We start from the raw sequence: 17555 nt of genomic DNA, 5'->3' as shown, positions 1-17555 counted from the left end.
GGCGAGACTTAGGCACTTAAGTTGGAATAATTCGAGCGGTTCTGCCACAGGATTAAGGAGAAGTAATCAAATCCAAGGAAGGAAATGTAGCAACTGGTTTAACACACAACTCCTATCACCTAATGCATCAAGTAAGTGAGAAAAATTTTAAAATAACAAGGGGTGGCAAATGCACCAGGGCTTGCCTTGTCTGATAGGTGAATCAGGCTCTGCTCCACAGATATCACAGTAAAAGTAGTTTCCTGCCTAAGGTTCTTCAGGTAGTGGTGGTGTAGTCCTCGCTTCTTCAACCTCTATTTCCTCTTTGTTCTCTAGATATAGCCATATATAATCATAAATGCTCATGAAGATGCAAAGATAATAAAAGGTTATTATCTAATGTCTTGAATATAACTTTCCTTCACAGATCTCCGAGAAACTAGGGTTTTCGGAGTCTATAGTGAAGTTCATAGGGCAGGGGGCTAGGGTTTTGGGTTCTAAGTACCAAACATGGTCCAAATCATACCAAACTTTACCCAAGCCTTCCAAATATTACTTAAAGCTTGTTTAAAAAGTTTGGTGAATTTTGGGATTATAAATTACTCTCTAAAATTCCAGAAGTATGGAGTTTGGCTATTTTAAATGCCCCAAAATTCCTTATTGGAACTAAAAATCAGGAAACTATTTTTATTAAATACTATAAGAAATTAGAAGCTTAGAAAATTTGGTCTGGTATTTTTAGCATTTTTCTATAATTTGCTAGGAATTCCCTAAGTCCAGAAGAAAAAGAAAAAGGAAAAGAATTAACAGAGCTGGGCCGAAACTGGCCCAAGTTGGCCCATCTACAGGCAGAAGCGCGCCCACACGCGCCCGCGTGTGCCGACTTTGCAAAAAGGGCCCTAACCTTTTGAATAACCTAGAAGAGCCCGCGGCACTGTTTATTACAGTCGCTGACGTTTACAGGAAACCCCTTCTACTTCTGATTCTTCACAGTGACAAGTCCCCGACGGGGAGCGGCGGAGGACCGAGCTTCGGCAAGCCCACACCGGCCGAATCCCGCAACGACTGGTGCTCCCGTGTGGCAGACATCAAATCGGACCCCTCCTAATCATTTCCTCTCACTTAATTTCACTAATGAGGTTCTAAATCATCCGGTCCACGATGCTGCACGGACAATCAGAGGAACAAACGTGTCCCCGATGATCTGAGGTAGCTTAACTCAATTGAACTGGTCGAGGAGCATCAAGAGAACCTAAGGATGCTAAAACAAAGGAGCAGGGGGTATGAACGTACCTGGAACAGGCTAGCCACGGCGAGGGTGTTTCTACGATGGTGGAAACCGAATTGGGGGAAATCCCAAATTGGCGAGCTCTAGGGGATGATTCGAGGCACGGTTTGCTGGATGAGGCGCTTGACTGTTTAACGGAGCCGAGGGTATGCGCAATTTATAGCGGGCTTGAGCGGTGACCAGTGAATTGGACGAATTGTGCTGGCGACCGAGAGGGGAATGAGTCACGGCGGCGATCTACCGTGGCAATAGCAGGGCGACTAAACTACGGTGGTCATTGGATGGTTACTACGGCTCATACTGTCGTGATAACTTCCTAAGGCGTGGCGTCCTCACAATGAATGGCGAACCCGCCGGTGAGTACCGCACGGCCACGTCGCCGGTGTGTACTGATGAACAAGCAAGCCCACAGTACATTCCAGCCCATCCTTAGCAAGATTTTTCACCTCGTGATTGTTATCCGTGTTTGATTTAGCGTGAATCACGGCGTTAGCATGAATCCACGCGTGGGGTCGCCGGCGGCGAGGTCTCTGAGCTGGTGATCCAATCCAGTTACTGTACCATCGCGACACTTCATCAGAACCACTGACAGAGCACAACTAGAGCAGATTTTCTCCAAATTTTATGTGACAACCTCATAATTCATCTGCATCAAAGTTATAGATCTATAATCCATCTTTACCTTTGCTATAGCATTCATTCCCAAATTCTTACTAAATCATGCTCGAATCCCAGCTCAAAGATTGCTTAATCACACTGTCAGTCTGAATTCAGACTTAAGGCAGTCTGACAGCCCATCTTTGGGCCTAATTATCTCTAAACATTTCATGGTACCAGGCTTAATCTCTATAGCAAAGTTGTTCCCCTATAGTGGCTCTACAAACTTGATGTGTTGACCCTAGGCAAACTCTTCATAATTTGGAAGATACAAGCTTCTAAAGCTGGTTCAAATACAGTGAAAGTCAGACTTAACTCCATAGGATTTAAGTAGTGCTTTTTGCAAATAAGTCCAATTCACATCTTTTGACTTAGAAATCCTCAAATATGTGAACCATATGACTTAAGGTACTCTAATGCCTTGGTTTTTGCACTTTAGTCCAAAAGTGCACTGGTTTTGCACTTAGCCCCCTGGGGTTTCAGTCTAGGGTATTCTGGGGTTCTATTTAGGGTTTTAGGTACTTCTAGGGTTTAGATATCACCTAAGTTCATTAATGGTGATATTTTATGATTATTACAACTAAGTTTTGAAGTTTTCTCTTATTTAGGCTTTGCTTATTCTTCTGAGCCCCATTTAGGGTTAAGTACTCTACTTTAGGGTTTCACCCATGAAATGCCACATCGATACAACTTGTTTGAAATTTTTGCCTAGTGAATGCACTCTAGGTATGATAAACACATGATATGCCAATGCTTATGATGTTATGCTCAAATTTTAGTGGCAGTAACACCAGTGGTGTTACAGCCCCTGCCTACACACACCTATTGCCGCACCTACTGCTGCCTTCCCCGTGCACGGAGTCGCTCCGCGCCGTCGATCCGCGTCCTTATCACCGGGATGGCCTCGAAGTTAGTCCAGGGAACTCCACAGCATAGCCTGGATGGCGCCCGTGGCTGTGACGGGGTGGATCGACCACCGTGGCGGCATCAATTGCTCGCCGGAGCATCAACTACACCCCTGTTTCTGTGAGCACAAAATCTTGATTCCGGTACAAATTCTTCTTTAGTCTCGCCTTGAGTCCCGCTTTCTTTTAGAGGCGTTCCGTGTAGAGAACCCTGCGCCGTGTTGGCAACGGGCTGGCACCGGCGATGCTCCGTCGTGTGGGGGGTGGCGGCGTCGTTGTTGCAACCGGATGGGAAGGAATACGGCTCTGGTGCCGTTGGATCTCTTTCTGATGGCTCAGATTTGTTGCCACGTATCGCTTTGGATAGAACTAATAGGAACCCTTAGATCGTGATCGGACGGATCCGACCGAGCGTGCTCGTTTAAAATCTCCACCGTCGATGGGGAATCCATCGGCTACCGTGGCGTACTGTTTCGTGGTTTACAGGATTTAATCTAGACCGCTGAAACGGTATCGTGTGGATTCGAGTGCTAGATACCCCTTCGTCCAGGGTCTTTTGCATAAGAGCCCTCGGACTCTTTTCAAATGAACCCACCATCCGCACACAGTGTTAAATAATTATAACAGTGCCTAGAATTTGCAGTTTAAGCTCCGAACTATCTGATAATTATGTTTGTGGTCCAGAACTCTTAGGAAATTCAGAAATAATAAAGAAAATAAGTTTTTAGTATAAGAATAATTCCAGAAACTTGGATAAATCATATTAAATTCATTATAGCTCCAAATTGATCCATTCCAGTTGCATAAAATTCATATTAATAATGTTTATCAACTTGTAACTCTGTTTTAGCATGACAACTAGATTAAAATTTATCACTTAGTTATTTCTGTACCAAACACCTACAGACTTCGGAAAATCATAACTAATTCGTTTTCACTCTGAATTGATCCGTTCAAGTTGCGTTAGTCTCGTATAAATATTTACTATGCAATAACAGCATTTATTATACCAGGTCTCATTATTTTATAATTATATCTGTATTTAATTTATGTTGGTTATTATGGTTAAACTATTTATCAATATAATCTGCTAGAAAATAATCTATTGTCAATTATTAGATTAAAGTTGAGATAATTATTTATAGAATAATCTATCATATAATTTATATTAACCAATTTATAATATAGTTTAATATTTTGACACACAGATCTTTTATAAAATCATAACTCATTAATCGTAACTCCGATCTTAGTAGTTCTCGATCCTGCGATCTCGTAGCTTCGCGTAGACTATTATTATGTAGCTTGTTCTTATGTTTGGTGTGATGTTAATTCTGTCTATACCATGTTTGTTTGTATTGCTACGACTAGCGCGAGGTTTTGAGGATCTGACGAATCACCCTGGTAACTGGAATCTCAAGTGCCAGGCAAGTTGTGCCCTTGATCCACTTTTGTTACCCAATAATATTCTTTATTATCACTATTCAATGCATAAGTTTAATTTTGATGGGACCCAATAGGTCACCCTAGTCTATTTATCCTGATTACCTTGTTTATCCCTGAATCACATGGGTAGTTTTTGCTATTGCTTTATATGGTTTTGGGATTAATACTACATTATGTCCATGTTCCAATTATTATGTTATTTTATTTTTGTTCATGTCAAGATCATTATATTATTGTTAATTGGAACATGGAGCTTAACTTGAGAAACACGTGCCACCATAAGGGAGGAATGGGAACCCTTGGCTAATTAATTTGGAAAGCTAGTGGAAGACTACCTTACCCGAAAGGGGCAAGGGCAGTAGGGGAGTTGCATGCAAGGAGGTTTTCGGGTTGATTTTGCTGCGATGGCGGTCAGACGGGGGATTCTCGCAAGTGCTCTTCTCATAAACTGTAGCAAGTTTTCGGAAGCTAGTGGAACTTTGTAAAGGCCTCGTAGTGGATCCCTAGCCATTCACCTTGGTAGTGTCTAAGGGCCTTGCAAACCCTGGCGACATGGGAATCATGACTTGTGGGTAAAGGGTACAACCTCTGCAGAGTGTAAAACTGGTATACTAGCCGAGCTCATGATCAAGAGCAGCTCAGGACTCTCACATGATTAAATATGGAACCTAAACTCAATTTGTCAATTGCATTTGCATGGGATTTAATATTAATTTTGTTCTATTATTATTTATTATGGTTTGGTATTTACTTACATTTAGTAATTGCTAATAAAATTTGACCAACATATTAAAAGCAATGCTCAGCTTTAACCCCTATTTTTGATCAGCCTTACACATCACATGAACTCCCACCTTTGGTGAGTTCATGCCACATTATTCCCCACAACTTGTTGAGCGATGAACATGTGTGAGCTCACCCTTGCTGTCTCACACCCCCCACAGGAGAAGAACAGGTGGTTCAAGAGGAGCCACGTATTGAGGAGTTCGTTTCGATCTAGGTGGTGTCTCCTAGTTGACTTTCTGGCGCCAAGGATGGATTTTAGATCCTGTTATATTTATCTTTTATTTTGTAAGACTTCCGCTATGTAATAAGTACTCTGATTATATTGTGACATTTATCTCTATACACTCTGCTATTATATATGTTGTCTTCTTTGGTGCATGTATGAGATGCATATGGCTTTGTCCCATTAAAGGCCGGGTGTGACAGAAGTGGTATCAGAGGAAATGTTGACTGTAGGACAAAACCTAGATAGAAATGGACAAATCCTTACCTACTTACCTTTGCTACTCTGATTCTTTCTAAACTTATCTTAATCCTTTCTCATCTATTTCCGCATTACTCTGATTATGCTTACCTCTTCTTTCTAAAGACAAATGTGGATTTCACTCTTCGAAATCTTGTGCCTAAAGTGACTTTAGGACTAAGAGACCTACTCTTAGGAACAAAAATAAAACTATTTTTATAGGTATCTATACGCTTGAGTGTTTGTTCTTATGATACTTGTCTTATTTGGATCTTTGATTGAGTGTGATTAGTTGTGGAGTAACATCCACAATTACATCTTAATATACGTATAGGCATAAGTATAAATAAATAAAATTCATGAGACTAGATTATCCTCCATTAAAGTGTATCTAATTTAATAGATCAATCTTATCTTGAAAGATTTTTTCTTATCTTAATAGAATCTCTTATCTTAAAAGATACTCTCCTATATTAATAGATCCATCGTATCTTAAAAGATTCTCTCTGATCTTAAAAGATTCTTTCTTATCTTAATAGACTCATCTCATCCCGAAAGGATTTTCATCCTATCCTAATCGATCTAACTAACCTCAAAAGATTCTATCTTATTCTTATAGGCTCATCTTGTCTTAATAAGCATACCTATTCTTTGATTATCTTAAAACAATGTAACAAACATGGTCTATTCCAAAATAAATTAAGTAGATCTTATCTGATTATACCAATTTAATTCTGATCCCATCTAATTTGATCAGATCTAACCTAATGGACAAACATGTTACATAATACTAGTAAAATAAGATTGGATCTTACTCTTATAAATATGTTTTAATTCAAGTTGGACTAAGATTCCAAATTAGACTAGACCACATACAACAACCTGGCCATATGCAACTACCTTAACCACCCGATAGTTGCATAACCCCTCTGTTTTAACCGACAGGGATTCTGACCTACCTACACCATAGAATCCATCTTATCTTAAAAGATTCTAACATATCCTAATAATATATATTCTACCCTGGCAGCTCTACCTAATCTAATATGGTCTAATCTATGTTACGAGTATTAACTAAAATATATTCTTATAAATGGGTGTTAAACCTAAAATTGGTGTCTTAAACCAACTCGTTCGTAAAACCACGACCTAGCCTATGTTATAGGTTGCCCAACCCATTTATCTCAAAAGCAAAGTAAAACTCTGTTTAATCCATCTAACCCATGTACCCGCATTTTTTCTCAAGTCAGATAATGACATTCAACACCACAACCGATGGTCCCTAAATCAGACCCAAAAAGAAGGTTAACCTTCGACAATGAAGCATATGAGTAGAAATAGATCCTCAGATGAATAAAGAATTCACCACACGGAATAAAAGTCTCCCTTACTTAACTTTCTTCTGCCCCCAAAACTTCTCTACACTTACCTAATAACTAAAATCTGGTGTACCCTTGTCTCTATACCACACCTGCTAATGGCATGAAAAGAATTTCAAGTGTATAAAAATATATATATACTACTATTTATAAGATCCAAGCGTTACCTTAGTTAGTGGCTAGTATTTTACTATATTAAGAATAATAATAAGGTCTAATTGATCGTATGTGTTGTTAATAAAATTATGCATCATGCTGAGATTTTGTCTGTGCATATGCTTGAGATAACATGATTATGCACCCTCTTACAAATCTCGAGGACGAGATTTCTGTTAAGGGGGTAGGATTTGTAAGGCCCAAAATCTGTATATATATAAAAAATTATTAATAATAATAAAATAAATATATGAAGAAATAAAATAATAAATTCTAACATTTTACCTTATACTTGAGCAATGAGTGTTGAGGACTGAATTTTGAAAACCAAGAATTATTTCTTTCTATTCAACTAAATGATTATGCATTACATTAAATGGTGCACCAAAAGCATTTTACATGAATACTTATTTTTAAAGTAACTTTTAATTCTTATCCCACATTCAAAATAATATTTTCCTAAAAATAAAGGAACAATATGAGTGTGTTTTATATTTCAAACATCTACCAAATAGATAAATTAATTAAAATAAATATGTGTCTAGTGCATCATGATTGATTTTGAGTGTGCATTTAGAAAACATTTGCATAAATAAATAAAATGGCAGATAAAATTTATGTCATAAATTAAATTGTGCATGCTAGATTTATTATACCAGGTCTCATTATTTTATAATTATATCTGTATTTAACTTATGTTGGTTATTATGGTTCAACTACTTATCAATATAATCTGCTAGAATATAATCTATGGTCAATTTATAACTTAGATTAAAGTTGAGATAATTATTTATAGAATAATCTCTCATATAATTTATATTAACCAATTTATAATATAGTTTAATATTTTGATCACGTAGATCTTCTATAAAATCATAACTCCTTAATTGTAACTCCGATCTTAGTAGTTCTCGACCCTGCGATCTCGTAGCTTCGCGTAAACTATTATTATGCATCTTGTTCTTATGTTTGGTGTGATGTTAATTCTGTCTATACCATGTTTGTTTGTATTGCTACAACTAGCGTGAGGTTTCGAGGATCTGAAGAATCACCCTGGTAACTGGAATCTCAAGTGCCAGGCAAGTTGTGCCCTTGATCCACTTTTGTTATCCATTAATATTCTTTATTATCACTATTCAATGCGTAGGTTTAATTTTAATGGGACCCAATAGGTCACCCTAGTCTGTTTATCCTGATTACCTTGTTTATCCCTAAATCACATGAGTAGTTTTTTCTATTGCTTTATATGGTTTTGGGATTAACACTATATTATGTCCATGTTCCAATTATTATGTTATTTTATTTATGTTCTCGGTCTCTTCTTACGTTCACAACTATCTACACGGCGAGGGGTGTCGTGGCTCGTGTCCTATATATACCGTGAATGAATCCAGATGTGGGCGGCGCTGGTAGGGGATCCCGCTTTCAACGGGAGGTTGGTTGCGCCATCCGAGGAGAGCCCACGGTGGTGACAACGACTCCAGCGCATCACGCGGGGTTGTTATAGTAGAGAAGAGGGTTCTGAGAACACGGGCCCGCCAGAAAGTGACTACCTTGAGGCGAGCGCGGCTGGCATGTGGGCCACCAAATGTAAGAGTTACGAGGGGGGCGAGCATGGCACAGGGTGGCCGGCTAGGCGGGCCCGCGTGGCAGGCACAGAGGAAACAAGATGTGGGTCGGCGCGGGATGGTCATGGGTTAAGAAAAGTGGGCCGAATGGGGGAGTGACGGCCCACCAAACATCTTATTTCTTTTTCTTTTAAAAATTCCTATTTTATCCCCAAATCAAAGATTCAAATTAAATTCAAATTCTGGTTTTGAATTTCTCAGTCTTGCAAAAATTTAATAGAATTCTAAATGGGAATATAGTTCATACTATTTGCCTTAATTATTTATTTTTCCCATTATTTTCACTCCTTTGCTTCTATATTTTAATCCTCTAACTAGATTTTTTTAAAATTTATGCTTGTTTCACTTATTTGTTTGAGTTTTAATGCACAAATAAAATCTCCAAAACAAGGCATAGATTAATTGCTTCATTAGTTACTTATTCCCTTTAATTATGATTCTTCATATTTCTCATGCTTGGAAGGCAATACATATAAGAAGATCTATCTCGTACTTTTATTGTCCACCATTTGGGTATTACAAGAAGTGTGATATCTACACGGACCAGAAGAGTCTCAAGTACATATTCACCCAGTTATAGCTAAACATGAGGCAGCAAAGATGGCTGGAGCTAATCAAAGACTATGAGTTGGAGATACATTATCACCCTAGAAAAGCTAATGTGGTTGTAGATGCTTTGAGCAGAAAGAGCCAAGTCAACATGATGGCCGCTCACCTGATGTCGTATGAGCTAGCCAAGGAATTCGAGAGGCTGAGTCTCGGATTTATAAACAACACTCAAGGAGTGACAATCGAGCTAGAACCCACTCTAGAGCAAGATATCAGAAAGGGTCAGAAAGAAGATGAGAAGATCAACGATATTCGACAGCTGACCATAGATGGAAAAGGCAAAGACTTCCGTGAAGACGCAGAAGGAGTGGTATGGTTCAAGGATAGATTGTGCGTTCCCGGCATCAAATCGATAAGGGAATTGATTCTCAAGGAAGCTCATGATACAGCGTATTCCATACACCCTGGCAGCGAAAAGATGTGCCAAGACCTGAAGAAAAGATTTTGGTGGTACAGAATGAAAAGGGAGATAGCCGAGTATGTGGCTATATGCAGCAGTTGTGAGATGATCATGGCAGAGCATCAGAGGCTCGCAGGTTTGTTGTGGCCGTTACAAATTCCTCAGTGGAAATGGGATGAGATTGGGACGGACTTTATCGTTGGTCTGTCTCGCACTCGTGTTGGTTATGACTCCATCTGGGTAGTAGTGGACCGTTTGACAAAGGTGGCCCATTTCATATCAGTCAAGACCACCTATAACAGTGCAGTGTTGGCAGAACTAATATGTCTTGAATTGTATGCTTGCATGGTGTTCCCAAGAAGATATTATCAGACAGAGGTACCCAATTCACTTCACACTTTTGGTAGCAGTTGCATGAAGCTTTAGGCACTCATATGAAGATCAGTTCAGCTTATCACCCGTAGACAAATGGTCATACAAAGAGAACCAACCAGGTTCTTGAGGATATGTTGAGAGCTTGTGCATTGCAAGACAAGTTAGGTTGGGACAAAAGGCTACCTTATGCAGAATTCTCCTACAACAATAGCTATCAAGCCAGTCTGAAGATGTCACCATTTCAAGCACTCTATGGGAGGAACTGTAGAACTACGTTGCATTGGGACTAGTCCGATGAAAGATAGGTGTTTGGTTTAGATATTTTACTTGAAGCCGAAGAGAACATCAGGATGGTTCGAGAGAATCTGAAGACAGCACAGTCTAGGCAGTGAAGCTATGTTGACACCCAAAGAACATAATTGAGTTTTGAAGTGGGAGATTATGTCTACTTGAAGGTGTCACCCGTCAGAGGGATTAGAAGGTTCGGAGTCAAGGGCAAGCTAGTACCTCGATACATCGGACCCTACCAGATCCAAGCAAGACGAGGAGAAGTGGCATACCAGCTCAATCTACCAGAAATCCTATCAGTCGTGCATGACGTGTTCCATGTGTCTCAGCTGAAGAAATGCTTGCGAGTACTGGAAGAGCAGTTGCCATCAGAGGATCTTGAGGTTCAAGAAGATCTAACTTATATTGAGAAGCCAACTCAGATTCTAGAGACAGCAGACCGGGTCACTCGAAGAAGCACCATCAGGATGTGCAAAGTCAAGTGGGGCCATCGCTTAGAGGAAGAAGTAACCTGGGAAAGAGAAGATGATCTGAAAGCCAAATACCCTAAACTCTTTGCTAGCCAACCCTGAATCTCGAGGGCGAGATTCTTTTTAAGGGGATAGGTTTGTAACACCCTGAATTTGGGGCTATAAAATTTCTTCTCTAAATACCTACCAAATTCAGGTGTTACCCTTTGTCTCTCTCTAACCTCTCTCCATATTTTATTTTTGAGTAGAATTAGGTTAGTTAAGTGAGGGGTTTATTATTTAATTTGTCAAAACCATGTGAGTCATGAATTGTTGCATCATGCTGAACCTAAAATATTTTTTGAATTGATGCACATGTTTGATTGGTTTGAATTTGAAACTTGGTTTGAATTTGATTTGAAAACCCTAGAGAAAATAAAAGAAAAGCATTTAGAAAATCCCTGGAAAAAGGAAAACTCATTTCAACCCAAGTCGGCCTAGCTCAGCCCAGCCAGGCCGCGAGTGCGCACGCCCGCATCGCTTGACAGGTGGACCCCACTTGCCAGCGACTGCCCGCGTCTGCGCACGCGTGCTCTCTCTCCCTCTCTCCCTCCCTCTGCCCAGTGGGTCCAGTTTGTCGGTGCCAGTCGCCCTCACCCGCTCGCCCCTTTCTGTCTCTGTCGCGTGGGCCCGCGTCGTTAGCGTGATGAGCCATTTCCCCCGCGCGCCCGCTCCCTCTCTCTGCACCGTGGGACTGCCCTGTTAGCTCCGCCTTCCCTGTGAACCACCGTGGACCAGTTTGCACACACGCTGAGAACCCCAGCCATGTCGCCTGCCCATGCACCCCAGCTCCCTTTTGAGCACCGCCCACACCTGCACTCCCTCCCCTGCCTCACTTCGCGCAAGCTCACCCTCTCTCGTGCTCTGCTTTCGTCGCTCGCGCTCGCCGGAGTTCCGCGCCCGCCATGCTGGCTATCTAGCCCATCAGAAGCTGCGCCAAGCCACCCCGAGCTCTGTCCCGAGGTGAGAAACCTGTTCCCATGCTTGTTTTCCTTATTCGCGCCTCACCTTAGCCAATTCAGCCTTGTCGAAGTTTATCCGCGTTGGTTTGCCGCGCCCCGCTCGGTGACTAGCCAATTCAGCCTCGTCTCGTGCCCCTGTGTTGGCCCATGGCACTCCCCTACCCTTGTCGGAGCTAGTCCGAGCCTTATCGCGCCTTATCGCCCCTCCCCGCGACCGGGATTCTTCGCCGGAGTTACCCTGACCCGCTCGGAGCTTTCCCCTCCACCGTTCTCCCATCTATGGTCCCGGTCTCGTGGTTGGAACCCCACCAGTGTGTTCGCCATGTTCTTCTCGCCGATCCTGGCCAACACCAGTGCTGCAACCGCAAGGCCCCCCCGGCGTTGATATCAACTATCTGTTCTTGATCGCACGGTTTAGATCTCAACAAGGATAAAGTAAATACAGACTAGTCAATCCTTAGGTAACAAGGATAAAGTAAATACAGACTAGTAAATACAGACTAGTCAATCGCACGGTCCAAATTGAGTGATTCAAATTGCAAAATGTTCATAGGATTATTCTCTGCCCAAATAAATTATGATCGTTCACTATCTATGCATCCTAATTTTATGCCTAGGCTATAGGTTAGTTTATGTAATAATTTATCTATTTAATAAGATAAATGAATAGGAAACCCTAGTGGTACATAGATGTTTAATATTGTGAGATTAATAATATGTAATGTATGCATTTATCACTGGTTTAACTTTTATGTCTCATTAAAATAAGTGGAATTAGATTATGTAATCATGGAGATAGAAAACACTTAAAGAATAACCAACTACTAAATATGATTAGTTCACCCTATAACCTAAACTCTCTCTGGAGTGTATACTATTCTTTTGAGATGTGTTCACTTGTTTGTACATGATTGGTGTGTTATTCATTCATCTTTATCCAAATGTATTGAATGCATGATCACTTTATTTAGACGACAAGCAACCCGTGGTTCCTGAGTGTGTTGCCGAAGATCTTCCTGAGCAACAACCTAGTGAAGGCAAGTGTCCTCTGACCTATTATGTCCTACTTACTTTATAATTCATTGTCCCACATTACTTTATTGAAACCTAAGGATTGACTAGTCTGTATTTACTTTATCCTTGTTACCTTTTTGGGTTATCATGATTAGCTTTATGCTATTGCTTTAACTTAATCAACGAACATGATGTGAATATTTATGATATGATGATGTTATCATGATGATGATCTTGTGATATTTTAGGGGACTCAGGCTATTTTCGTGAGTACCTCTCCGTAAGGACCTGTTCATTGAGTGACCACCTGGGATAACAGTGCAACCATGAGGGTGGAATGGGACGCCCTTAGCTGAATAGTTAGATGAACCTAGGGTGTAGTTGGCTTTGCCGGAGGGCCATCAATGGGGGTCGGGGCGTAGTGCTCGCTCTGCCAAGGGGGGTGTAGAGGTTCATTCGATTTCATTTTGTTAGTCACCCACCTTGGGGAGGTGTACTGCGTTTGTACGACTGGTGAAACCTAACGAGCAGCTATGCACTAGGGGAGTCTTTGTTAAGGCTACATAGTGAAATCTTGCCGACTCACCTTGGTAGTGTTTGAGGGTTTGATCGTCCCGAGGAAAAAAGTGATCACGACTTGCGGGTAAAGTGTGCAACCTCTGCACAGTGTTAGAAACTGGTATATCAGTCGTGCTCACGGTTAAGAGTAGCCTTGGGATCCTCTTTGATTAGAATAACTTTGGATACTTTTATGATGATGTTTAATAATGATGGTTATAATTCTGATCTCTGGTATTTCCTCTTGGAGGGAGTACTTTTGGGTAATAATTGGGTTTATTACTAATATTTGGCTCTACTATCAGTAATAAATACTTGACCAACTAAAAGCAACTGCTTGACCTTAACTCCACATACAACTAGTCCACTTTAGCCAAACAGGACATTTGCGGAGTACGTTGATGTGTACTCACCCTTGCTTTAAAAACCACCCCACCCCAAGTTGTCCCCACTATATTCAGTGCTCAGGAGGAGATGGAGGCAACATGGAGGACTTTGAGGAGTTTCAGGACTACGACGAGTTTTAGTTGTGTTAGTGGCAAACCCCCATTCAGTTGCCTGTGAAGGCCTTATTTGCTACGTTTCGTATTCCGCACTTTGATAATGTTAATGACTATGTTATAAACTATGTGGATGTCTTGGACATCTTGATGTAATAAAGTACCCTTTCCACTATTTACTTTGAGCATTGTGTGATAATGTCCAATTATGTAATCGTTGTGTATGTGAGTTTCTGATCCTGGCACTTACATAGTTCACATTCGGTTTGCCTTCTAAAACTGGGTGTGACAGATAGCCACCACATTTTGATAGGAACATTTGTGACTATTGGAAGATAAGTATGTCAATGCATCTTAGAGCAATGGGAGGAAAGATTTGGCCAATTGTGAGAGACGGATTTATTATGTAGAAGCAAGATGAACCATCGGCTAGTGAAAATGAAATCATTCTTAACAATGATCAAGCCATGAATGTGTTCTATGATGCTCTAGACATCAATGAGTTCAACAGTATGAAGAATCTCACAACCGCTCATGAGATTTGGACTAAGCTAATAGAAATTCATGAAGGAACCACAATTCTGAAAAGTGCAAAGATATATGTGTGTAAGTGAAAATTTGAGCAATTTCTCATGAAGGAAGATGAAAGTGTATCCGACAGGTTCAACTGGTTAAATGAGATAGTAAATGAGCTCAAGGGACTCGGTTTTAATGTACCAGATGTGGATTTCACTCAAAATTTTCTTAGATCCCTTTCGGAGAAATATGGCACTATTGTAATCATGCTAGTAAGAACTGATTTGACCACAACTTCTCCGACCGAAGTATTAGGAGAAATTCTTACTCAAGATATATTCAAGAAGTCTCAAACCAAGGCTATAAGTTTGGCTAAGAAGGTGAAAAGTGAATCAATAGCTCTCAAAGCTAATGCTTCCAAAGCAATTGAAAAATAAGAAACTGATGATGAAGAAAAATGGAAGTGAGAGTGATGAGGAGTTGGCTCTCTTTGTGAAGAAATTCAACAAATTCATGAAGAAGAATAAGGGTCAACCTAGAAGAGGCCAAACATCAAGAAGAAATGCTTTCAATGATAGAAAGTGTTTTGAGTGTGGGGAACCCGGTCACATTGACATGAATTGCCCAAGCAAGAAGAAGAAGGGCAAAGATGGAAATGATAAGAAGAAAAAGAAATTCTACAATAAGAAGGATGGTAAAGCCTATCTAGTTGAATGGGATTCGGATGCTACCTCTGATGATTATGATGATTACACCTCATCCAAGCTCAATGCCGGAATCGCCATCAAGGTGGCTCCATCACTTTTCTCATCTCCTCATTGTCTCATGGCAAAGGGTGATGCTAAAGTAAAAATCATGACCGATTTAAATGATGTAGATGATGATGATGATGACGATGTTGATGATGATGGGTATTCATATGATGATCTTGTTAGAATGTTGGGTGAGGCCAACGACTACATGCACAAAGAAAAAGGATAAGTTAAGGACCTTGAAGGAATTATACAAAAACCTTCAAGTGTCTTTTGAGGAGCTCAAGACCTCTCACAACAATCTAAAAGAGAATTGTGAGGAGCTTGTGGAGGCTCAAAACTCATATATTGTGCATGAAGTTATGGTGGTCATCGATGATGTTAGAGTCACTTTTGACTTAATTGATAGTCCAACAAGTGAACTGTTGGTCACTTGTTCTCGAATGTTGTGAATCAAAAAACAAGGCAACACAATCGTTAATTATTATGGAGTTTCATCTTCCGAAGCATTATCTCCACATGGGTATAATGCTCATTAGACGAAGGTCAAGAAGGACATACCTTCATCATTTAATATGTGAACAGAAATGCAAAAGGATGAAGACAGTAACTGCATCTTGTTAATTCATTCATATTTGCATTCTATAAAACATGTATGAATATCAATATAATTCATGTTACACTGATACCTTCGGCTTGCTCAAAGGTGAAGACGCGAGAGAGTGATTACAATTCAGCGTGAACAGTACGGTGTTACTATTCATCAATTTATAGGCACGGGACACAGCTCGGGGGAAATTACATTCATGACCCTTAACATTTATCTACAGAAAACCTAGATTACCAAGGTTTATCTGGTCTTTTCTTCTTCTGCTTGACTTGAACCGAAGCTGAATGGTAGCTTCGGCATTTGGCAATGTTGCCTCTACATAGAGTCTTCGTCTTGAGAGTCTTCAGCGGAGAAAAGGAAGACTTCTATATTATTTTGTCGAAGGTGTTTTTGTCTTGAGGATCTTCAGCGGAGAAAAAGACCCCCAATAGTAGCCCTTCACGGTGCTAGATCGTTTTTTCGTAACAAGCTCGATCCACGAAAAATACAAAAGCCTCAGAATGCCGAAGGTCTGAAAAACACCTTCCCTGAGCTTGTTATCAAAAAGCGATTAAAATATTGCGAGCGCTGGCCAGTCCACCGTTCAGCTAGTGTGCATGCTGTGGTGGTTCGCCTTCTTCTCCTGCAAAACTATATAAACAGACAGGTTGGTGAGAAGTTACCACAACATTTATTGTCATTGCTCTGCTGTGCTGTTGAAAATTTTAATCGAAGCCAAAGCTTTCTGCATTGTGCTTTCAAACAAGCGCTTCGTCACTAAAGATCAGCTTCGTCTGAGAGAAACTGAACACTAAAATGGCCAGAGTAAGATACACTACCAGGGTGTCCCATGAAGGAGACAAAATTGAAGTGACTGAGACAGTGCCCATATCAAAAGTGATGAGGCGCTTAGGTCTGGTTGTGCAAGAAGGAGCTACTACCGAAGGGACCCCTAATGTCGAAGCTGAACAAACTGAAGCTGAGGTCGGGAGTGACAACGAAAGTGAAGAGGACAATATCATTCTGAGACCAACCAAACCTGGTTGTGATGAAGAAGCTAGGTTATTTTGGAGAAAATGAAGATGAACGGATTCGCTTTGCTGGAGAGGAAGTGATTCCAGAGCCGATGTAAGATGAGGTTGTTGTGTTTAAGAGCTTCTTCAGGGCGGGACTTCGGTTCCCCTTTACGATATGATAGGGGAGGTTTTGAAGAGATTTGAGATATATCTCCATCAGCTGACCCCGAATGCTATTGTTAGGCTTAGTGTTTACATATGGGCTCTCCGGAGCCAAGGAAAAAGTGCTAATGCCGAAGGGTTTTGTCGCGTACATGAACTTTATTATCAGACAAAGGCCAGAGCCGATGGTCAGCACAAGGACTTCGGATGCTATAATTTTGCATATTGAAAAGATACAAAGGCCCTTATGATTGGATACCGCACCAAATGGCCTACTGGCTGGACAAATGAGTGGTTTTATGTGAAAGCTGACGAGAAGAGAAGAGAGAAGCTTATGAGTATGGTGATGAGTCCCTTGAAATTAAGCTTCGGCATGACGAGACCACTATGCAACATGCAACTCGGCTCCCCATGCCAATTGGCCGAAGTAGAATTGAGGGTGGTGGCTGGGCATATTGGCACCAGGTATTTAGTGCAGGAATACTTGGCAAATAGAACTTTGCCAACCTCTAGTGGATGGGGAATGCCAAAGAAGAAGGAAGAAGGGAAAAAGTATCAACTTGTTCAACTCCCTTACCACTTCAAATTTCAGAAGGGATTTAAAGAGCCATGCACTGA

The sequence above is a fragment of the Zea mays genome, chromosome 10, assembly GCF_902167145.1.
Source record: "Zea mays cultivar B73 chromosome 10, Zm-B73-REFERENCE-NAM-5.0, whole genome shotgun sequence".
Lineage (NCBI taxonomy): Eukaryota > Viridiplantae > Streptophyta > Magnoliopsida > Poales > Poaceae > Zea > Zea mays.
This window is presented reverse-complemented; position numbering follows the sequence as displayed.